This window comes from Atractosteus spatula, chromosome 5 (genome assembly GCF_055471065.1).
Source record: "Atractosteus spatula isolate fAtrSpa1 chromosome 5, fAtrSpa1.hap1, whole genome shotgun sequence".
Taxonomy (NCBI): Eukaryota; Metazoa; Chordata; class Actinopteri; order Semionotiformes; family Lepisosteidae; genus Atractosteus; species Atractosteus spatula.
Window position 1 is genome coordinate 34,315,802 of NC_142710.1, and position 24,996 is coordinate 34,340,797.

At 38.3% G+C, this 24,996-nt stretch overlaps 1 protein-coding gene across 2 annotated transcripts in view; it reads left to right on the forward strand.

Annotated features, from left to right (window-relative positions):
* Window positions 1-24,996, forward strand: part of cnnm2b (cyclin and CBS domain divalent metal cation transport mediator 2b) — a 75,308-nt gene that overhangs the window by 33,167 nt on the left and 17,145 nt on the right. The gene's annotated exons all lie outside the window — the stretch shown is intronic.

Genomic DNA, 24,996 nt, shown 5'->3' on the forward strand with positions numbered 1-24,996 from the left:
TACTTTACTGTTGGGTGATTCTCTTCTTTATGGCTGTTCTTTCCTGGCTTTCTGCATAATTCTTTATTGGCAGTAACAACATGCTGCAGGGAAACAATAATTCTGAAACTATTTTTCTGCAGTAGATGTTAGGGAACAAATGTAGGAACTGTGTGTAACAAGCAGTTGTTCCCTGGCGTAATTACTAAGCAGAACAATTGTCAAATCATCATGATTGAGTGTTTTGCCCTCAAAAGAATACTAGTACAATAATACAAGAAACCTATCTCACTATCATATTCGAATGCTTAATGATAGCTAGAACAGCAAGAGCAATATATTGCAATTGATTACAACTAGTCATAACATCTTGGCAGTAATGTTTAGTGTAAGACAAGACAACAGCCTATATTTGTCTTGGACCCAACTGTACTTTCTCTTGTACAGCACTGAAGTTCAATCCTGAACTTGATGCCAACACCATAAAATTATACTTATCTAGCTCTTGCCTTGTAACAATGAGACCATTCATATTTTTGTATGAAACAGGTGCAGAGACATCCCAACTAACACCAGAAGCCGCCCCACAAAACTAAAAAGCTGAGGCTTTACCTGGTGATAAGTTTTTGTTTCCTACTCAACCAAATCTGTGAGTGTGATGTGTTCTCAGGAGTAAAAATGTACTCAGACCTTTGCAGGTCTTCCTTAATGTGAGCACTGGATACACTGAGTGCCTTCCTGTATTGACAGTGAATCTGCCAACCTAGCAACACCACAGGACTTATCCTTTGCTCAGTCAGAATTTGTCTGGAATGAGTGCCAGTTACTCACTTCCAGCACTGGAAGCCTGAATGAGCACAAGCGTGTGGGCGAGAGGGAGGGAGGGAGGGAGAGAGAGAGAGAAGGCTGCACCAAAGTGCATGTTGTGTAGTGAAGAGGGGAGCAGAAGAGCACTTGACCTCCTTCTATACCTTCACCCTTTTATTATATTCTCCTTATCAGGCCACATTTGTTTTTGCACCTTGTTATGACTGTGATGAGTGGTTCATTGTTTTGTTATTCCTAACTTAAGTGGAGACTTCAAATCTGCAGTTACAGACACTGTCCCACTTTGTTTTTCTGTCTGCCCCGACAGACAGAGTTGCAGTCGAGTTTCCCAGCTTTGGAGTGTTTTGTGGCAGGGGGTCTTCCCGGAGACCGAGTTATCAGCTTGGCCTGCAAAATATTTACACCGTTGTGAAAAGGGGTGGCTGGTACAGCAGGTACTGTCAGAACCAGGAAAATAAAAAAAAACACTTTTTTTAAAAACAAAATACACAACAGTACCCCCACCATGAACCAGGAGCTGATATAAACAGGAATTTAATGTGTCGTCTATATCATTTTTCAGATGTTATTATTTGTCTTAATTTGTGTCTTTCGCTTGTCTTTAAATGGATGTGTGCCCATGGGCCTTTATTTGTTTTTAGCTACTAACTGCTTAAATTTATATAGCACTTGTTATTCCAAAGGTTTCTTAAAATGCTTTGCATATAGTAGGGGAAGTTACAGTACATCATCCACCAGTGAAATACTGAAGTACAGCACCTACAGTACCTGGGCGACACGTGGCAGCCGCCTCACTCCACACAGATCCGGTGGAGAAGTGAGAATTACTTCAGCAGTCGAATTAATGGGAAACTGCAGGTAGACCAGATTGTGCAGGTCAAGAGTGGCAATAAGCCAAGACTCTGGGGTTAACACGCCCTTGCTTATGAACAGTGCCATGGGATCTTTAAATTCATGTCCTACACCCTGCTATCTTACTATTCAAACAAACATAGCCTCGATACACAGATGAAATGTAAGGTAAATAATCATTACAGATTGTCGTAAACACTAGTGATTACCCTTTAGGGATTGAACTCTTTTTTTTTGAGCACTTGATTATAGAATTTGATTAAATTCGTTTTGTTTTATGTGTGAGGATTAAACAATAAAAACAAGAATTCACTATCTTGGCCCAATTTTGAATAATGCTTTGGAGGAAGTAAGCTTTTTTTTTTTTTACAAGTGCCTAAACTTTCTCTTGTACTTTTTTTAAGTAATAAGGGATAATAACAACTATATTCCAGGGAGTGACTTGCTGATGTTCGGCATTCAGGCCTATTGGGGTTGTTGCTTGCAGTTACTGTATCTCATGCTAGTTCAAAAGAACAAGACAATTTTGTTTTTCTCAGTGTTTTCCTATATTTGTTTAGTTATTCCTTAGGATTTCTATTTTGCTTGAATAACTAAGCTAGATAGCTTTTGTAGGCAAGCAACAGTATTGTCACTGGTGTTAATATTATATTAGGATTTGAAATCCAGGGATCAGTGATCAAACAATCAGAGTATGGCTTGTTACATTCTGTAATCAGGGAAAGCAGAAGTGATTAAAGTGTGAGTGAAGACAGATGAAGTCTGCATCTATCCAAAATATACTTACATAGTCCCTGGCAGAAAATATGTGCTTGACAAATATTATCATATGATTTCAAGTGGGAATTGTTAGGAAGTCCAGACTAAAACAATGTTTTCAGATTCACATATTATGTTCTGCCTTTGCAATTATTTTTTTTTTTAAAACGGCACTTTCCGCCAGTATGCATAAACATTTTCTTCTGTATCTTTGACCTACTGTGTACTGTGGAGGCCGTAGTAGAACTAGGGAATTGGGAGTTGTGGGATCAGAGCTCTTTTCTTGTCTAGCTGATTGAAAGATAAGAGTAGCTGGTAGACTGTCTTGGTGTTGTTTTGCTGGCTTGAAGCGAGGAGGGGCGGTCTGTTGTTCAGTGGCCTAGCGATGCTGACAGGCAGTGGAGGCCCTTGTAGCCAGGGCTCGAAGGTCACAGAGTTTCTGGCACAGTGCCTCCAGCAGTCTACACGTATGCTAGGTCACTCCAGCGCTCACAAAGCGTTTGAGTTACAATACCATACGGTAAGTTTGCCAACAAAGCAGAAATACGGTGTTGGATTTATTAGTGTGTTTGAGTGTTCATTATTGAAACTCGCTTTTAGTTTTCTGCCCTGTCAGGCAACTGCTCACTCGCTTCTAGCATGGCTAGATAGTCTGAGTGAAACTGCATGCTCATTCCGATAATCTTTGTTGGAAAAAGAGGACTTTTAAACATACAAAAGAAACGTTTTACAGACACATAGATGTAGCTGTTCACGCAAGACAATTTGAATTTTGTTACGTAGTTTGCTCCAGTTCTTGACATCAAATAATTGTGAGTCTGGCTTCATAAGTATATGTATATAAGTTGCTAACATGAATAGCAGTGTTGTGGAAAACAACAGTGGTATCAGTCTATTTCATCAGAGAACTGTGCTGCTGACTTTCCAAAACTGTCAGGAAGATGGGTTTTCAAAGTGCTGAACCAAAGAATATACAGTAAGCCCAATTCCTGATGTTAAGCTTGTGTGATATCTCCAACTCTGTTCCTGGAGAGACCCAGTTAATCCCCAATTTCTGGAGACTTGGAACAATTTAAATGTAGTCTGGTGCAGGTGATTTTTTTTTTATTTTAAATAATTAAAAAATAGTTTGGAACAGAAATCTAGCCATCAGGGGCCAGTGGTCCTTTAATTGCATGTATTACTTGCTCAGTACACCTTCCCTGTCTTTATAGATAGAAAGATACTTTATTGATCCCGTGAGGGAAATTGCAGAACTGGTGATTCAGGGGGTAACCTATACGACTCCCCAGAACCAGGCTTGGAGACCCCTATGATAAACTAATATTGTCCAAAAATAATACCTGTTATTGTATTGTATTGTTCCTTAAATAAACTAGATAAGTCAGCAAGCAAATATTCAGAATGAGCTACAATATAAAGTAGAAGATAAGGCAAGGCTGCTTATTTGGTTTCTAGCAGGAAATTGATAAAATAATCTATTAAGATGAAGAGTCTATTATTCTTTATTAAATTCTAAATTGGGATATATAGTTTTAAATTTTAAAATGATATACAGTATAATGCAGATCAGTTTAATAAAATGTGGGTCTGAATATTAATTAGCTCTGCATCAAATCACAATACTACAGGAGACAAATGCTTGTTTTTCAAGTTTAGTTCAATTTTCAGATCAGTTAGGAACATGCAAGAATAGTATAACAGTATATGCTTCAATACGTACATACCCTGTACAGCAGTAGAATTTTCCAAAAGAAGCTGGCTAGACAGACAAATGCTGGCTGTAAGTTTGCGTAGTCTGTCGAGAGTAAAAAAGATGTTTACAGTTATATATCTCCACAGTCTGTCCTTGAAAGAATGACCCTGACTTCTGACTCACTGATCAGTTATAATATTGCGTGCTTCAATATTTTTTTGTTAGCATCACTTCACAGCAGTCACTCTGTTTTTCCCCCACCCGCGACCCTAGTCTGAAAGTTTCCCTCTGGCCCTCTGAAGCTGTTGATGGAATTTATAGCAAGCTGTTCAATTAGTTCAAATAATTAAAGCTGTTGAGTGGCAGGTAAGAACTTGGCAGCCAAATGAAGTATGGGGTGAAACAGCTACAGCCCAGCCATGTCTCGGAGCCCTCTCTGGTCTCTTCAGTACTACAGCAAAGAGGCTTAGTCGTGAAACTGGAGTGTGCCCTACAAGTCACTGCAACAGCAATGGAGAGGCCCTCACAGGTCAGAAACAGGGGTTTCTGCTGCAGTATATTTCAGTGGAAGACCATCATACAAATCAGCAGTGCCATGGACTCATTTTAGAAATGCAAAGTAAACACAAGCCCATTTAAAGTTGTAAAGGTGTTTTATTCAGTAATCTGAACAAACCAGTATTCAAGTCACATTATGTTGCCTGTGGTGATGGGGATTTTTTTTTTATTTCAAAGAATTCATAATAAGTCAGTAGGACACATGTACAGTACATAATGCTCAAGGAACACAGCAAAATCTTTCCTTTTCACTTTTTCGTCACTTACCTAATTGTTAAGTAACAATTAATTAGTTAATGATAGTAGTTAAGCTGAAATATCTTCCATGTCTTGTAACTACTAAGTTAATTTGATCAGGATATTTGGGTAAAACTTCACATTTTAAAAAATAATCATGGTGATCCCATTACTGCAAATGAATAGAGCTCACCATGTTTATTCAACTGTCAGAGACTTTAGTCCAGAGTGACTTTCATTCATACCCAGTCAGAATGCTAAGGGTGCAGATATCATTAACCTCATACAGTACAATAGCTTCAACAGAGGGCATCAAGCTAAGCAAGTCCCTTCCGCAGGTTTTTCCCATCCTAGGAAGTCCCCTGCTTAACAATACAGCTAACTCACCAAACAAATTTGCTCTGCTCCAAAATCTGGAACCAGACAACCAGGTCATGGAAGGTCAACAGCTCCCAATGCACGAGCATTGCTGACTGACCCTGAAATCCAGACACTGGTCTCGACCACAGTTGCTTCCAGGACTACCAAAAACAAACAAAGAGAAGTGGTGGTGCAGGAGACTCCGTTATGGGGAACCCTGTAACTAAGACAAGCAGTCAGGGTCCTAACAGGGACCATGAGACAATGAAAGTAAGAGTGATGGGAAAACTGAGAATAGGTACGGGATGATTTTTCCAACATACCACTGTAGAATAGAACTGATCTATACAAGGACCACTGTGCTTCCTAATCTTTCGAACTATCAATGATCTGGATTCTGGAATTGCAACTAAACTAGTAAAGATTGAAGACAATAGCAAAATAGAGACTACAGCCTGGCATCTTTTAAGTAAAGTCTGGATGAGATTCCGAAATCAGCTACTAACTACCAATTACCTACCGTACTAACTTCCAGAAAGGGCAGATAGGCTAAAATAAGTTGTTTCTGAAGGCACTCTCTCATCCTTAGTATGTTCTGGTTGAGCTTTCCAGTCAACGGTAAGCAGTATTTGAGTTACAGCAGGAAATGAACATTGGCATATTTAGAAGGAGGCCTGACTTAAGAGCACAGAGTATATTAAGAGCTGTATAATGATGATTCACTGGGTTCTAGTTATACATAAGAGACTGTACTAAACATAAACTGAAGGAACCCCCATTGTGTCTGGACATACTGTTTCATTGTGTCACGTCATTGAAAGACCTGAATTGCACCAGATTGTGTCAGACAATTCAGATGTAAAAACCTCTTCTAGAAAAGCAATATACCTCGGTTATGAGTGTGTACAAGTGCACAAAGTATTTAAAAGACACACAGCTTTTAAGTGTTATTTGTAGTCTTGTGCCTTCATCTTCGCATTGCTCCTTCATAGGCTGTCTGGCAAAAAAAAGGGAATGTAATTGAAATGATCGATGAAGGCTCAGTTAGTGTACACAGTGAAGATGACCCACTGTATCCCCCACAGTTCTGGATCTGGTGTTTAAATTGAAAAGCATAAGTTTGTCCTAGGTTACCAACAGGCAGGGCTACAGAAGTAGTAGACAGCGAATCCACTCACATCATGACTACGGATGGCACTTTGGCTGGCAAACCTATAGATACTGTATACACCCAAAACCATCACTCAACACTTCATAGTAGAAACATGTAGAGCACTGTGAAGAAAAACAGAAGGTGTGCTCCCAGGGAATTCAAAAGAATGTGTGGTTATAAGGTAAAATGAAATATTGGGTACAATTACAGAATTTAAGAAAATATATTTTTGTTGCACTGGTTATTTTCTCCCAGTGATGCTGAAGGCATATTGTTTTTTTTAAATATTTTAATATCTTGCTTTGTGTCTATCATTAAGCTTTAGCCAAAATAAATGTGGATGGGATATCTGGATGCTTCAGGAAAGCATTTGATGGAGAAATCTAAAAAAAAAGTCAGGTTTGGTTGTGTTATTAAAAAAATGAATTTGTCAAACCAAAAAGAATATCCTTAATGCACCTTGGTTTTGTTACGGTTCTGATTATATTATCCTTACGTTTGTAATTAAATAATTAACTTATTCTATATTTTTTTATGTATTGTTTTATTTAGTTCTGAAAGCACATCACAGATGTCTGAAGATGTCCTCACGTAGAGAGTATATTGTACCATATATGGTCTTTGGTCTGAAGACAAAAGTTGAAAGAAATTTCTTTGCTTATAGGAATCTGGTCAGAGAGGTCAAAATTGAACCATGAATTTGCTCTTTGAATTCCAAAATACATTATAATATTGCAGAATATATGTACTATACCAGTGCAGCTTATAATGCTATCCATAACAAACCTGTTACTGCCCATAGTATTTCATGAAACCTTTGATGAATTGTGATTTTTTCTGTAACTCGTGACAATATTTTCCTAGGCGATGGAGATGGAGACTCTGTTAAATCACAAGAATACAAGCTGAGTTACCTGATAAAAAAATAAACTTCTCACACAAAAAACGGCACACATACTAGTTTCCCAATTTCAGGAACGATGTGTTGTAGTAGCACTTTTTTTAATAAGCAGCTAGGTCAAAAAACACACAAATCCAGCAAACGGGTACAAATACCAGTGCACTTTATTTACAGTGAAGTACAAATAAACCAAAACGACACAAACAAAAAGCCTAAGCTCCTCTTTGAGCTACTACAGTAGCTAGACTTCTTCCGTTTGCTCACTGTATACACCAGGTAGCTAAGAGGCTTACTGGCAACAAAACAAAGTTTCTCTCCGAGACCAAAAAACTCAAAACTCTTTCCTTAAAATTAAGCCTCTCTCTGAGACTCTTCCAAAAATCAGACTTCCAAAAACTCATCCAGTAAGAGTTCACAAGTCCTGAGCTCCAAGCTCCACAGTTAAGTGAAGTAATCCTACGAGACAGCAGATAATTATTGGAAGCCTAAATTTCTGTTTATTTTTTTACTTGACCTATGTCTTTTCCTAGTGGTCAGGTGCGTGAGGATGGCAGCTCGTGTCCCACAGCATTCTGGGGAATGTGGTTCAGACAGGGATCACCATCTTGTCTGAACTTCCTGCCAGCTCATAATTTACAGACCTACAATCTATTATAATCAAAGGTTGACATGTAAACTGCTCAAATTCTCAGGGTCTTCTGAAAATAAGGAAATACCAAAGAAAATATTTATAGACAAAAACTCCACAGCTCAAAAATCTGATTTCCACATACTGCCTCCCAGCTCCCACCAAGCACAGCATTATTTCACTTATCTCACTTATACATTAATAAATCCTAGTAATAGGAGGCATTACTTCACACATAGGTTCTGAGCACACTCAATAAACTCAATAAAACCATGTTCTGATTCACTACAATTCTTAAATAAGCTTGGTCTGGTTCTGAGTTCATTCAGAATTTGTCGCAAAAGGATAAATAATGTGAGGCCCAGATCCCTAATTTTCCAAGTTCTTATCCCTAACAAGACAGTGATGATGTTAGTTGAAGTGCAACACAATACTCCCATGGAGGTAGCGTTCCATACATCTAGCTTTCACAACAAGCCAGATAAATGATTGCTTAATTTTTGCTTAACAGAAAATTGAAAACAAAGGATAAAGATGATAAAACATTCCCAATTCATTGAGAAGGATATGAAAGATGACCGGGGGAGTGAGGAATGGTGTTAGAACTTTTTGATAGAATTCTTATTTTTTTCTGCCTTCCTTACTTTGTGATTTAAAATCTTTTAACCAACACCACTTGCACACAGTGTTTTAATTATCACTACTCGTACCGTATTTGTAAATGCTACATTACAAAGCTTGAAGCTTTTCATGAGAGACGCCACTAAGTAGAACATAACTGCAGTTTAAAAATTTGAAAGGAGAACACATTCACAGGTAATAATTAGGATCTTTAGATGAGATTTTCTTTTTATTTGTAGGCCATTGCCACAACAAGTTTATTTTAGAACCCTCCTGATATTTTAAGGGATTTTGAAGTTGATACAATATGTTCTTAAAGCAGTGGACAAAAAAAATGAGCAAGTGCATTAGCCTGGGACAGGGGACTCAATACGTAAGGTCATTTCCAACAGTGGGAGAAACTGTGTTAAGTCTGGGTGTTCAGTCCATTGGAGGCACAAGGTGCTTGAGGCTGGGCCTCGCCGTGAGCCTGCGGCTCGAACCCTGAAACTGTGTGCTGTATGCGTGCTGGCAGAAAGCACTCTGTAGTTAACCGTCAGTCCGGAATGTTCCTAATTCCCACCTAATTCAGTTCCTGACGTGTATTTAGCATGATAGGCATTAATTTTGGTCCCAAACAGGTTAAAACTGCTTACAGAGCCAGATCATTAAGGGGCCTTCAGAACAGGGAGGTTCACACAGTCATATGATCTGTGAAGTCACAATGGTGGTCTGGGTGTTGGGTGGGTGGGGGGGGGTAAGCATTGCATATGCGCACACGGAGCCTGCTTTGTGAACTGGGATTTGAACAGCATACTTTTCATCAGCTTCCTGATCAATACATATAGAAATGCAGCACACGAATAAGTCCAAATTAACCTTTGGGAAAGTCTTCACGAAAATAAACAAATACATTTTATAGTACTGACGACTACACTTTTGCATGCTTGTTGATCAGCCATGTACTGTAAATCAGCGGTAGAGTGTAATGCTCAAGTTGAGTTCACCTATTGAAACCAATGACACAGCCCCACCCTGACCTGGTCTGTTGTAAGGCTGGCTGACCTATATTTAGAGCAAATCTCATCAAATGAAAACTGTTGGCATTAATAATGAACAACTGCCTTGATTGTTTGTGGTGATTAAACAGGCTTTGGGGCAGCTAGAGGGATTTCGACTCAATGCGCCCAGCTACTCTGAAATTAATCCTTCTTCTCAGAAATGCTATAGATTGTGGCTCTGCTCTATACATACCAAACACGTCAACACGCCGAGGCCCCTTTGCTAAAGCGCAGTCCCTCCTGAGCAGCTCAGATCATTAATGAGCTCTTTACCAGTCAGCATGTCAAATACCAGGTGCCAGTCTGAGGTGCCTACAGACATTCATGGGTCCAAATATTCAGTGGTGGTCTCTCAAACAGAAATTGAATAAACTGAATTGGGGATTACGGATAAGGTGTTGGTCCTCAGATAATTATATACAGTATATATAATTGACCTGTCAAACCAAACAAACAAGGAATCTGAGTTAGTAGTGCTTTTCTTAAAAGATTGCCACGTGGATTCTCCAGTCATTTTCCAGCTATTTAATCCCTTACCTGTTGCTAAACGTCTAATGCAATTTTGTCTTGTTTCCAGTCTTGTTTTTATATATTGTAACGCATACGGCCTCCATTGCTTGCAAGAGCTGGCTTACCAGCGCGGTGACGTCACCGCCCTTCCCTGTGAATAGCAGGGACCACAGCCGCCAGGCTGACGGGAGATTTCCCTTTGGCTCAAGAGGCTGGGTCCCTGTTGAGTGACGCCAGAGGCCCGGGTTCGAGTCCCCGACGGTGGGGGGCCGACCTGATGCGGCAGCGGAGAGGGCGCCCACGTGAACCCCGAAGCGTTACAATATATTAAAGGTCACAAGGAAGTTTTCTTAAAAGCTGGAAGTAAGGTGTGGATAGAATACTGGCATTTCATGGCATACAATGTGCCTTGTGTGGACCTCTTACACAACTGTACTGTATCTCATCTCCTCTTATTCAGAGGAGACTTCAGGTGGAAACCGCATTCTAAGCAGGTATTCACTGGCAGTGCATGCACTGGGATGTACACAATAAGCACTGAATGAAAACACAGTCATGAGAAGGGCACTGAAGCAAATAACATTTCATTACTTTCACCATTTAGGTCTTGCCAAGGTGAAAAGGTTTTTAAATTGCAAGGCAGTAGTACAATAAGTCACACAAAGGAAATCACACTATGGGAGAGTGCTGATCAGTTTTATATGCTCATAAACCTGCAGGAAATGAACTGTTAAATCTGGCAATTCCAAAACAATTAAGGGAAACTGCACTCAGTGCATGTCAGTTGACAATTTAATGATTGATTCACCTGAGTAGTTTACATCTGAGGTCTAAGAATAATATATTGAGTGTTTGTGAGGTCTTAAAATGAAAGATTCCATTTTCTTTTTTTTCCTCTATTAAGAGTGCAAAGGCTCATAACTCTACAGTTACCCTTATCTTATATTAGAGACATTTTAGGTAGAATAGAAAGGACTTCATCCAACCTCAAAAACAAACCAACAAAAAACAAATCAGGAAAGAAAATAAAACATCCAAAAATAACCATTAACCCTATATCTAATAACCGGATATGAAACAGTAAAAAAATAAACAACAGAATGTAGACGATCCGGCTCGTTATTTATGCTGCATGCTCACACTCCTACAATGGAGAAATGTGGAAGATAAGCTTTTTTTAGAGCCACAAAAAAGTCAAGGAAATTCTTAACATTTCCAGATACGCATAAAGCAAAAATCGTTCTCATTAAGACTCCCCCTTTTGATTTCCTGGCCATACAGATATGGTAAGTAGGTTAAGTAAAAGAGTGCATGCATCATGTAACCTTGAAGCTTGCAGCTGTACATGTTTTGTGGCTTGGCTGAATTCCGGCTTGGCCTAGGACAGCTTTCTGCTAAAGAGGAAGATGGAAAAATGTTGAAGGAATCATAGACTGTTGAACAAGAATCTCTATTACACTGGCAGTAAACCTTCCAGGCGGTGGTGGAAATATTGTAGCTTGAGTTTGTGAGAACACGGTAACAACTACAGTAAATGTTATGCAACTCCATTTTCTTCATTATGAAAATGATGGCTTTGTTAATATGCAGGTGTCTCTGATATAGGGGGAAAGAACAGTTCAGACGCAGAGATATTAACGAGTTGACTGCATTTCGTCAATGATACACAAGTATTTTTTAACTCTCGTTACAGAGTAATCAAATCATAAAGAAAAAACAAAAATGAATTAAAAAACGAGGACATACAACAGCTGCATTTCAAAAGCTACAGTAGCTCCTATTGCATTAATTTAAAAAGGAATTTTTGGCTTGACTAGAATTGGGCTGTGTCAGTACCAAAGTCCTTTTTAGTCATATCTTTAAATCATATATTTTTAGTGTGCAGGTTATTTCTGAATTCTGGCAGGTAAGAAACATTAAATGGTAAAGCACTGAGTAAATGATTTTAGACCCAGACCTTTTTTTTAGATCACGAGTCGATTGTGAGCCGGAAATGGTATTTTTGTTCTGGTTCTTGGCAGATTGTTGAGAATGTACTGTAACTGCTCGTTAAGCAGAAAAGAACAACAATGATCTCCAGAGTCATCTTCATCTACAAACACCATTCAAACACTAAACTAAACTAAACATTTTTAGAACATTGTATCTAGACAACTAAACATTTAAGAAACTACTATTTTCACTGTTAGGATTAGGATTTAAATTGTTGAATTGAGATGAACACTTACCTTAATTTTTTATATATCTAAACTTTAAGCATACATTATGGGCTCACTGTTTTTTAAGAACTACTCTTAATTCATTCTTGCTGTGGGCAACCATCTGGTATCACCAAGGGGGTAACACAAAAATTGTAAATTAATTTCCTTTCACGGTAACTTGTGCTTTTTATAAACTTCATAGTATCGATCACTGATACAAACCAAATGGTTTCCACCACTGTTTTCTTTTATTTCAGCCACAAATCTGTATTATGTTGCCAGAAAAATGTTGCATGGTTTTTCCAAACAGTAATGCTGCCCGTCCTAATATTTTAAAACTCTTAGAGGGTTTATGAATGAGCAATGGCAAGTCAGGGCTTTTAATTTCTTGGCTGATAACCACTCACAAAGTGAACAGCATTTTATCCAAGAACTTCATCAGTCCCTTCCTTGCTGTTTCCCTGTGATTTTGCGGGTTTCGTAGTTTGTTCTCCTTTAATCTGTAACAGCATATCTAAAGGTGCAGCACATTTCTCTTGCAGTTGAGGGTGGGAATTCCCAATGTAGGTTAGTCATTTCAGTGTATTCATTGAAATGTGTAGCACAAAAGACTCTTACTCAAAGGGATTTCCATTCAAAGCTTGAAATGATGGCGTTCACACTGCACTTGACAGTAGAGATTGCAATGCATGGGTTTAACGTGCCCACTCTATGAAATTCCAAATTCACTCACACTGAGCACAATGGGCATAAATCTAAATTAGAAACATTTGTAAAGAGAGTGATCTTATTTGCACAGGGCAGCAAGAGTTTTAAGCGCTTGAAAAAAACAAATAAAACGTACGAGAAGGTGACGTCAGCTCTGCTGCCCATAACTCCTGCGAATGGAACAAGTTAGCTGCCACTTTTTCCATCCGCTGCTGTCGTTCAGCATAATTGCCGCGAAATGAGACTTAAACGGCTGGAAAACACTGAGGCCAATGGAAACTTTAGGAAAAGAAAGAAAATAAATAATGGTAGAGTGGGGCCTGCACGTGGGGGTTAAATGTCATGATGCAGGACTGTTGGCTGTTGTTGCGTTGGTTGCAAAACCTGAGGGTTTCTTGTTATCAGGTATTCTGCCTGTCCATTCATGACGTAGCTACAGTGGTTGACATTGAGGTGGTTTTTAAAGCGCGTTTAGTTGCCAGAATCCCCCAGAATCTAAGCTGCGATGAACATGTATGGATGAACATTTTGGAAAACTACGGCAAATTGAATAAACATTTCTCAGTTTGGACCCTGCGGCCAAAATGAAAAATGGCATTAAAAGAACAGGAATATTTCCTCCAAAACTCACCCACAAGGTTAGGCTTAATAAAAATAATAGTGTTTTATTAAGATGTTACTGGGTCCTAAGCAGAAGGTATCTAAGTGTTTCTTTTTGGTACAAACTGCCACCGTCCTCCAAATCATGTGATATTTACTAAGTGACAGTATCCAACTCTTTTGAATGTGGGTGCTTCCTATAATTGCATAAGGAGTTCGTATTTTTATTATATTTGTCTTAGTTTTCTGGGTACACATTGCCTCCTGAGCAAAAAATGAATCAGAATGCCCATCAAACAACTAAAGAATGGAGCCTGTAATTGTTGCATGTTAGGGTCAGGGTTGTATGGTGACAGAATTTGGCCCTAAGTGAGAAGTGGCTGAAGCATCAGCCATCTGTTTTGCTATTTATTGTAGGTCTCTTACTTGTTAGCTAACTGCATGAAATCACCAGAGTGCAAAGATAAAAACTGAGAGGGTGAATTGGCCTGGGACTATATGTACTGTTACAAGCTTCCATATTTTGCATGCGAAACCCTGCTCAGCTGTGTAGCGTGACTGTTGGCACATAATGGATGATGCATATCACACAGGTGGGCACTGCACCAGTGGTGGATGAAGAGGCTCTCTTCCTATATGTAAAGTGGTTTAAGTTCCTTTAAGCAGAAATCCATTTTGTAAATATAAGCATTGATAACAAATGATAAAGAATTAATAATAAACATAATTATAGAGAGAGAGGTTTGTGGGTCAGTGTGAGGGCAGGAGGATCAAACAGAAGTTAATTGCACACTGAAAGGTGAAAAGATAAGAGAAAAATGCTAGAGGTTTCAGGCATGCAGATATAGCCTATTCCCAGACATTAGTTATGTGATATGAAGGGTTAAATGTGCTAAGCCTGTGTTTATTGCTGGCAATGACTCTACCTGTCACTACAGGTTCATGGATAGTGCTAGTAATTGCCAGGTGTCTCCTGCTGTCTTCTGTATAATGAGTGACTAGCTTATTATGCAGAAGACAGCAGGAGACACCTGGAAGGAGTTTCAGAAAACCTTTGGGAGGAATGGGCAAAAGAAGTCTATGGTCTTAGCCCATTCTATAAGGATGATGTTGTAGTTATAGTTCATTGAAGTAAAGATTGTGTCTTGGCATTTATACTGTGTAATTTAAAATCAGTTGATATATAATGGCCTAAATAATTTTCTTATACTTAAACAGCAGATGAATAATTCATTCAAAATTAGAAAAAGATGAATAATGGTCAAAACGCCTCATGAAAGCTGGGTTCCATCTGATTACATAAATTCCTGGCCAACCACAACAGTCAATGCAACTATTGACCAAGGTGAGCAGCAGCAGGTGGTTATAAGAAGTAGTTGAAATAAATGGAGTATTTTTAGGTTATAAATAGGGGATTGTCCCATTTCTTCTTGATTTTGGATCTTGTGTGTTGTCTTTAGGATTTTGATATTTGTAACTCTCTACAACGGTTCTAGCACACATGACTCCTTGATAGAGAGGTGGCCCCAACAGTGAAGACAATGTCAAATCTCCTTCGTGTGTTTAATGTGTGCTGCTTTCAGCTCAGATTCTAAAACCTGTCTTCATTTGAAATAGTGCCTTTGGGTATCGCTCAGTGTCAAACTTGGGAAGTATGTCAATGTTAAACTGGGAAGTATGAAAATACCTCTGGAACTGGTAGGTATACTATATATCCCCCGTCAATGTGCTTTAAGACATTGTAGACACTCTGCATTTAAGAAAAGAAATAGAGCTCTCTGCAAAGGGAAACGGTCACTGAGGACTGGCGTAAAAGCAGGGAAATCAGGAGACAGATGAGAAAACCATTGGCAAGGTGACAGAGAAGGGAAAGCCAGGCTTAGTTGCCGCTCAGGCTTGATTATTCCGTTGCACTTTTGCTGATGTCATGCCCTGTTACAAAGATACCTGGGTGAAAACGAGAGGTTGAGATATGTGCACTGTTTATAAATTCAGTGCATGACACAGTCAATAACTGAGATTAAGCGATTTACTCAACCATGTGGGAGAAACCAAAAAACAAACTATTGTTGTCATGCTGATTTTGACAAACATTTCCCCGCACACACCTGATCGTTCCAGAACAAACTATTCTGTCCTTGAAGTATGCCATTCCAGGATGAAATTTACAGGAATCTTTTGGTTTTGTCTATCCGATTCCACTTTTTAACATTATTATTTTCCAACTGGTTTAATGTGCACTTGCAGAGTCTGTGAAGGGAATCTTTATTTGATCTTCACCTGGTCTGCAATGCACAGATGTGCTGTATTTGTAAGAATTGTCTTGCTGTTGTATTTACACTGTCTGAGGGGAAAGAGATCACTGTGTACAACTGGAATTCCTAGTCATTGAGCTTCTAATTTTACAGTGAAAGGATCTCATCTGCTGGTTTCAAAGTGGTCTGAATACTGATCCTGTAGTAGTACTCTATATTACATGATTACAGTCTACAAAAAAAGGTTTTTGTACTGCATTCAGTTTGATAATTCTGCTTAAGCAATACAGCAGTGGTTTCCTTTTAATGTTGTGAATATGTGGTTGTAAGCAAAATATGCAGTTATTCACATCACTTTTTATCTATAAATGAAATACAACCAAATTATATTTGTTGCCAAAAACATGCTGTTATTTCCAAGTTCGTTATACAGGGTGCCATGTTTGTTCACAAGGTCTTCTCATCCTACATTTTTAAACAGACAAGAACTAACTATATATGCACATACATACTGTACTGTATATATGTGGGCAAAACAGCTCAAAGTAGGTATCCCAGTTTTTATGTTTCCTGTCCACAATCAGGGCATAATCAAAGCTTGGATCATTGTCTCTTTGTGTGTTACAAATCTTTAGCATGTAGATACCTCAGTCCATGACTCGTACGTTTGTAAACCAGCCATACAAAAACACACCTCCTGCCTGAAGACTGTTTCTTAACAAGCAAGAGGACAATAGGGATGGCATGAAGGATTTGCCTGGCACCGAGTGTGGAATTGTTTCAGCTGATGTGATGAATTGCAGGTAAGAAAAAACAACAAAAGGAAGAGAATCTAGTGAGAATGAGCTGAATCGGTACTAGAATGAGGAGTGTGATATGTTGTGTGTGTGTGTGGCACACTGAAGGGTGCATTGAGGACATGCTTGCAGCCTCAGATTCACTGGGGACTGCATGCAGCAGTTCTGGAGATATATTTAGAGCTGGAGTGAGTTTGGACAGTGGAAGACTTCTTAAAAAACCCAAACTGAGGAGTTCCACAGGGCTATTTCTTTGAGGTCTTTAAAATACAGATGACAAGAGACAACATTAATTATGCGAGGGAGGAAGCGCAGCATCTTGTAAATTAAGAGAGAAGTTAACCTCCTTTTCATTTTCAAATTGCTCCCTTTCTTACGTGATTCATATTTTTAAGCACTTCTGTGTTTATATTTTGGCATGCAACACATCTTTTAAACCTGCCTTTGGCCAGGTCTGTTTCCCAATTAAATGTTTTAAAAACTGCTAATTACTGAACAAGGAAAGCTTTTGACTTAACATCTATATCAGAGTGTTTTGTCTTATCATTCCTTCAATCACAGTTAACAGGTGATGCCGAACACTAATCCAGAGCCTGTATAATATGTTTCAGTCCTGCGGTGTAGTGATTGACTTGTCTTTATACTGTAGTCACACATTTTGAGTGATATGCTTTTCAGCAGAATGGAGATGTAGATGGTGTAATGTTATCACCAAAAATACGGCGTTAGCATAAAAAAATTGGTACATGTTTATAATTATGTCATGCATAACATGCTTAGGTGCAAAAGCCATTTTTACTTTAACCATGCAAGTGTAATTTCACATACTGCTCCTTTCTTATTAAATGTTCTGTGTAATTCTTTCTCTATGGACTGAAAATTATCATGCTGACTTTTCTACCTTCCGAACTGACTGCTCAATGCTGTAGGAGAGGAAAAGACCCTTGGGAGGATACAGTATATTCTTTGCACTGGTTTAACTCTAGTGCTTCACTAGTAAGCTGCAGGTTTGAGTGCGACTAGGATTTACTCTCTGCCTGCTCATTCTCTAAAAGGCTACATCACAGGTGCCCCTTCCAGCACTAGCCTGCTGAAGATCAACAGGTTTTTATGTCCTTTAAATTAGCAAGCCCTTAAGAACTGGAGAAAAGCTGCTAACTGTCCTCCTAGTAGGACAAAAAAATAGTTCAATTGATTAAGAGCTGAGCCATAAAAAAAACTTTCAGGTACAGTACAGCATCAATGATTTGAGCTGGGCAGCTCCTAGCTGTGTCTTCAGGCTGTAAGTATGCCCGTTATAATTCCTAAATGTTACACGAAGCTGCTAAGAATATAATTATAATAATACATACAGAGCTAAGTGACATTCAGTTGAAGATTGTATAAGATTCTCATCTAAACCATTTTCACTTACACTGCAACAGATCTAATTCATCACAGTGATTCAAAAGAAAATAAAACCCCCTCATCTTTTACCTTATTTAGTGTCTTATGGGCTAAAGGCTTGAATTTTTTCTTCAGTTTTATTAATGTCTTTGAAGAACAACAGTCCTTTTTTAAGGGGTCAGATGAATTTCCCATCACTTAGCATTTATATATATACATAAATCCCAAAATGTACAAGGCATTGCAGACCACCACAGACACAGCCCTTGAGTCTCGCTGACTATTTATAGGAGATTCCATTATGGAAAAAATATAACAAATTTTATTCCTTAAATAAACTGGGAATGGTGGAAATGTGCACCCAGCAGTCTCAAAAGGCCTTGTGAGAATTTCTCAAGCTCTATGTGACAAAGTCTAGCAGCTCAAACAGTGGGTTCTGTCTCCATTATATCTGGATGCCACATCCTTTTATCTTGCAGTAAAAAAAAAACGTTCTTTACTGTTTTGCTCAATTCCAGTCTTTAAGCCAGTTCTACTTTTGTCTGAGATTTTGCCCTCCAAATGTCCATAGTTTAGTGGAGTTTATTAGTCTTTAAGTGAAAAGCCATACTAATAAAATATACTATTAAGAAAATCTCTGAATACCTTCACCCCACATTGGGTTTTTACATCTTTTTTGATGAAAAGAGTTGATCATACACTCCTCTGTGCATCAGGCTAGGTCGGTACTGTGTTTGATCTCTTTTCAAATCTTAAAAATTGGAAACACATTTACCTTGTGCACCCTTTCCTTACCCAATCTAAACATGTTTCTGTTTGAACATGCTTCTTTCTAGCTTCTTTTTGTTTGTACCTTATTATATGCCTTGTTTTTTGGTTCAGATTCCTAATGCTTCAATAAATAGTAGTTCCAGGAACAATAGGTTCTGAAAAGAAATGATGGTGGACGAGAAATGAGGAGTCACACAGAGCTCTGATAGCCACTGGTATAGTACTGTCCACTGAAGCATGGACAGTGCAACACTTTCACTTTCCCCAGTTAATGTGATTTGAAGTATGGGGGACAAACTCTCACAGAATGTAAAATGTATGAAATGTTTTTTTTAAGTTGTCCAATACATTTCAAAAGTCCCTGCATTCTGATCTTAAACAATAGCATTTAGTCGTATGTTTAGAATTGTAAATTGATAATGAGGTGTTTCCTCTGTATGTACAGTAAGTCCCCTTTTCCCTGGCTTTGTGTACTTGGTGGTCGTTATTTCCTTGGAGAATCACTGATCAATAGGATTACTTTATAATATTTAAATACATTTAAATCACCACCAGTCCCTACTCACCTACATAAACTAAACTTAGAACAATCACTTGAAATAGTCTGACACTGCAGTTCATGTCAGGCAGGTAAGAGACCTCTGTACAGGTTGAATGGAGAACACATTTGTGTGACTCAGCGCCTCTATGTGCTGAGCTGTTGGAAACATTTGTATCTTGAAACAAAATGTCATTCAGTTTAGGCCGTGTTAGACAGAGGACATGTCAATTGAGGACAGCTGGATGTAAGCCTGGGTAAATTCTGAACCTTTGTCTCATCAAGCAGCCTAAGAGCATTCTTGGGTGTTTTCTTACTGAGCCTTTTCCAGCAACTGCATCTTTGCTGAAGGGTGCTTCGTGGCTGGCTCAGTGCTTTCATACTGTAGAGCCCCCTCTTAGCACTTGTGAGTCACTTAAGGCTAAGGCAGACCTGCCTCTGGGTGCAGTAAAATTTAAGGAGACTCTGCTTAAGACTGTATGCTCTCTGGGGCATGTGTGCTTTCAAGCTAAATATCTCCCTAATGTGCCAAAAATGCACTGCTGTGTTTTTTTTTTGTGTTCCAGGTTTAAAGTGCAAGGGTCCTAAACCTGCCCTGTAGAAGATCCCATTGAGAGTTTCTCCTTCCCTGCAGTTAAGACCATTTGTGTGATTACTGTAATCCCAGGATGCTGTCTGAGGGTCACATGGCTTTCAGGTGCTAAAAGAGATTGGTTTCAACCTGTCCCCTAGAAAAAGGGATATACTGTACTTAGGGCTTATTAATAGCTACTCTGTGTTTTTCTTGGGCATATTTTTGGTATCAAAGGACATGAGTTGTATTTTCCTGACATCCACTTTTTTGTGGGAAAGTGGAAAGTATGTGGACTTTCCACTCTGGGACAGTGAGGTAAACAGGGTTAAACTAATAGCTCTGGGGTATTGCAACTAGAACACCCTACTCTCATTCATAACTTAGGAATTAATGGCAAAATAATGTAAAGTGAAATCTAAAATTCTAAAATCCTTTGTTGTGTAGCCATTGACATTTTCTTCCATTTTCATGGTCTTCCTATGCTACACATCCATCTTCAGTAACTCAGTAACTGAGTTTTGTAAGAACATAAGAAATGTTACAATGAGAGAAGACTATTTGACTCGTCTATTGGATTGTTAGTAGTTAATTTGAGGATCTAATCCAACTGTTTCTTGAAAGATGACTTGATATCTAGCTGAGTAGCATGATTCTGAAAAGGTCCATTGTGTTGGTTTTATCAGTGCCTTTTAGGTTTTAAGTACACCACTCAGGTCACCCCATAGACTTCTTTGTTCAAGGTTTATTTCTTTTAGCTTATCAGGGTAGGATATTCCTTCAAGGATCGGAATGATTTCAGAGGAGTAGTATTTGTTTTATAAAGCACTGTAGCAGTCACGTACACCATATTGTAAATGAGGTCCTAGTAGTGCATTTTACAATTTTAACCTTGCATCCATTGCAAATTAAATTCCACACTTTTAACAGTACATCCTTACATTTTATTTGCATTTGTATTGCTTTCCTGTATTGTGCTGAAGACGTCTAGATAAAGCTTTAATAAATAAATAAAAAATTCTGTAAAACAGCTGTTCTTTTGTTTTATGGGAATGGTTAGTTTAATTATACTGTTAGCAGAATCAACAGAATAGAATACAAGGGAAAAGAAGCAGTAACAATTACAAATGTTCTTTATTTTTGCTAAGTTGTTTTATTGGCTTTTTACATGTCCTATGACCTTTGCAACTTTAAGTCATTCTTGGAGAGAAAAGACTTATTACCTTGTTGTAACAAAAAGCAAAATGTTTAAAAAAACACAATTCATAGCTCTTTTTCGGTGTTGGGCCACCTCTAAAATACTTTACCCAAAGGTTAAATTTTTCAAATGATACAGTGTATCATTTCATTTAAAGATTAATGAACCAATATGGATACAGTTCCTTATCAGTAGCACTGGAGTTGGCAGCCTTTGACCTGGATTAGGAGTGTGCATTTTGAAAGAGTTTACAGGAACCGATTTAGAGTGTAAGGTGGATGAACATTGTGACTGCAGATTCATTTCTGTTGGATGTTTTAGCACACCAGATATAACACATAAATTATCAGGAGCTTCAGAAAACTGAGAACTGAAACATTTCCAAGCTTTTGTTACCATAGTACTTTTCTTTTTTTTTATACATTTCCTCAAAGCTTAAACATCAGTGAAACGCCAAATGTGAAGGTGCATCTCTTGATGAGAAGACTAAACTTTAAATCATAGTGGAAGCCCATCATTATTAAAATAAAAATTCCAAAGTGTAATATGGAGTTTTACATTTTACCATTTTAAATTTCTGTGTCCATTAGATATGTACTCAAAGTATTTATTAGAGACAGTTGCATGCACAACTGAAAACTGCCTCTGTGTTTTCTCGATTTTCTGGCTGTCTGCTTCCTCTAATATAGAAATTACATTGTCTCAGACATACACTGGACAACTGATTATTGTTAAACACATTTTTACTGCTGCAGTTACTGTATTTCAAGCTTGTATATTCTTCCTTTGCTCAGTATTTACAGTATATTTGTTTATTTATACTACAGCAGGAATGGACTGAGATACTTGGCCATTAAATCTGTGAAAGCAATGTTAATTGTGAAAGGGTCAGCCATGAAATAGAGATGTATGATGATATTTCTTTAAGTAAGCTGATATATTGGCTCCAACAACATGGATGGGTAGCTTGTTCCATACTCCCACAACCTTTTTGGGTAAAGACGTTCCTCCTGTTCTCAGTTTTAAATGCACTTCCATTTATTTAATTTGGACTCAGATGAAATCTGAAAGGCTTCAAAATCTTATATAATAACAATCAACAATGTGCAGGTTTTCCTTGGATTGTGATTGAAAAACAGTGATTCACAGTGTCCATGGGATGTCAAGGTTGAAAACTATATTAATCATGTCCTCCAGTGTCTTAGTGTTTAATCCAGAATGAAATTGTTAAATGTTAAGGATTTTTGGTCAGCATGAGGTTTTGTGCTGGTTTGTTTCTCAGAGCCATAGGCTGAAAGATTCTCACCCACTTCCAGTCCTCTTCAAAAATGGATATTTTTCGGTTGCAGAGAAGAAAGAAACAACAACCTGGATTTGATAGCTAAAATGGCTACTATTCTGAAGTATATATTTTTTTCTGTTTTCTTTCCAGTCCCTTGCAGTCATATATTCATCTTGTAAGCTGTCCTGCTGTCTTTGTTCTGCTTACAAAGGACATTCATGCACGTGGATCTCTTTTGCATGTCTGGGATCTCTCTCTCTGTTCGTTCATATTGACTTATTATGCTTCATCTTCTGAGCAGCTGTTCCCATGTGCACTTGTGATGTGGTCGGTTATGTGCAATCCCTTGGGGAGCCAGGTCTCAGTCAGCTAGTGAAACAATCCAGGTTTGAATGTGTGACATGTTCATCATAGCGGCTGACCCACTGTGAGGGCAGATATACCTTGATGCATTCTGTAATGCCTTATGAGAATACGACTGAATGGGCCTCGAAGCAGTGAAGAAGCTCGTAGGACATGTTACCGATTGTGACACTTCCGGAAAGGATGAACCTCACAGGTGAATAATAACAGCTGCAGGACAGAAAAGATTAATGCACACAGGTTTCTGTCTGTCTAGTTCCATCTTATAGTCTTGGAACATTCAGATAATTGCAGTGTTTTTGTAAAGTTTGCATAAAAAGGTCCTAAGCTTTTCAGTACCATTGCTAGTTTCTTAACCAACTGCTCATTTTTTATATTGTAGTTTATTGATTAAATGATTCATTAAATTGATTAAAAATGTCTTTTAAATTGTTGTTGTTTTTTCTAAAATAAGTGGGGTCAGATTATGCTTATTATAAATTTAAGTTTTGAACCTCCATCTGTGAGAGGTGAGATTCACATCATCCCAGACTATATACTGACAAATGTGCCTAAGCATATGTCTGAGAATGTGGATTCTACTGCTTATTTATGGAATACAGTACCTCCCTTTCATGTTAAACTGCTTCTTAGCTTTTTGAAAATGTAAAAACACTAGGCTGTTCACATTGCAACATTTTCTTTTAATGTCTTCACAGACATTAGACAAAGACAGACTTAGCTGCTGTGTAGAGAATATCAGCCTCTTCTACACCTACTCAGAAAAAGTTCTCAGAAAATGCTTTTTACTAGAATTGCAAGAGAGGATGTCACAGCAGATCCTTTACAGTAAACTACATGGTATATATATAATTAAAAAGTACATTGCCACCATAGCTCTTCAACAGTGTGCTCCTGATCTGTGCAGAACACCACTTGTGTATTTGTACATTCCCTTCTCAGCAGGGCCAAAAAGGCTTTTCAGAAACTGGGGTAGTTGGATCACAGTAAATCAACAGCATAAACCTAGATATACGCAAAATATGAACACATAAAGTAAAAATAATTTGACGTCCATTTTTCACAATTAGGTAAAAAGAATTCTAAAAAAAGTCTAATATGTTTAGCAGACACAGGGAAAAGACCTGCAGTACTGTAGGTTTTCCTGCTTGTCCACTTGACGTTGTGCACAGTTTGTGTTCCACTCCTGCTCTGTACCTGCTGAATGCCTGGGCATGTGTTGGGTGGTACTGGCAGTGCTTGAGTGTCCCAGCAGAAGAGCTATATTGTGCTGGGTGATGAAGAAAGCAGGGGCACTGTGTATCATAACGTCTTCACAGATAAGGCCCAGAAAGTCCAGAGTGTTTGGAATTTAAGCTATGCCCCATCTGCATTTAAATGAGTAGCTCCAAGACAATCAGATTACGCAGCAGTTACTTTGGTGAGAATATCGCCCAAGTGGAATGGAAACTTCATTTCAGGTCTAATATTAGCCTCTGCTCTGGAAAATTCCTTTCAAATGATCACAAGCTGAGAATAGGAAAAGAATTTGTTTAACGTTTTGATAGACAGCATTTGTGAGGAGTGTTTTTTAAGCTGCTTACTGAGGGTCCTGGGAAAGCAGATGTGGAAATTTGAGGGATTTCTTAAGAAAACGGGACATATTGGGTCTGTCCAGTATCAAAGTCCTTGTTTGTCTGCTTTCTTGCTTGACATCATCTTTATTTGTGTGCTTGGCTCATGGACTGGCTTATAGTATTAAGGAAGATAATATGAAACAATTTCTTTTCAGACCCTCAAGAGATACAGTGACCTAAAGTGAAGACAAATTTTCTTAGTGTAGAAGTCTAGTTTTCACCCTGCTGCATTGTTGTACATTTCATGGAAAATATTATTATTCTACAGCCATGAATGTATACAATGCAGGGACAGTGTAATGATGAATGTTGGCAAGTGAATTGTGATGGCTGTTCAGGATAGCTTTTTGCTATTGGCAAGAGATCTTTGAAAATAATGTGTATGTGAAGAGGGAAAAAAAAGTTGTCGTCTTCTGAGCTCTGGTGAAAAAAAGTTATCAGACACCAGTCTGATTAGTCTTCTATATTTGTCCAGCTTACATATCTTGCAAACCCTCTTATAGTCCCTTTCCTTTTCAATACATTCTATTGCTTATAATCAAATGTTAACAGACAAAGCCGAAGCACTGTTGTATTAACAATTTATAG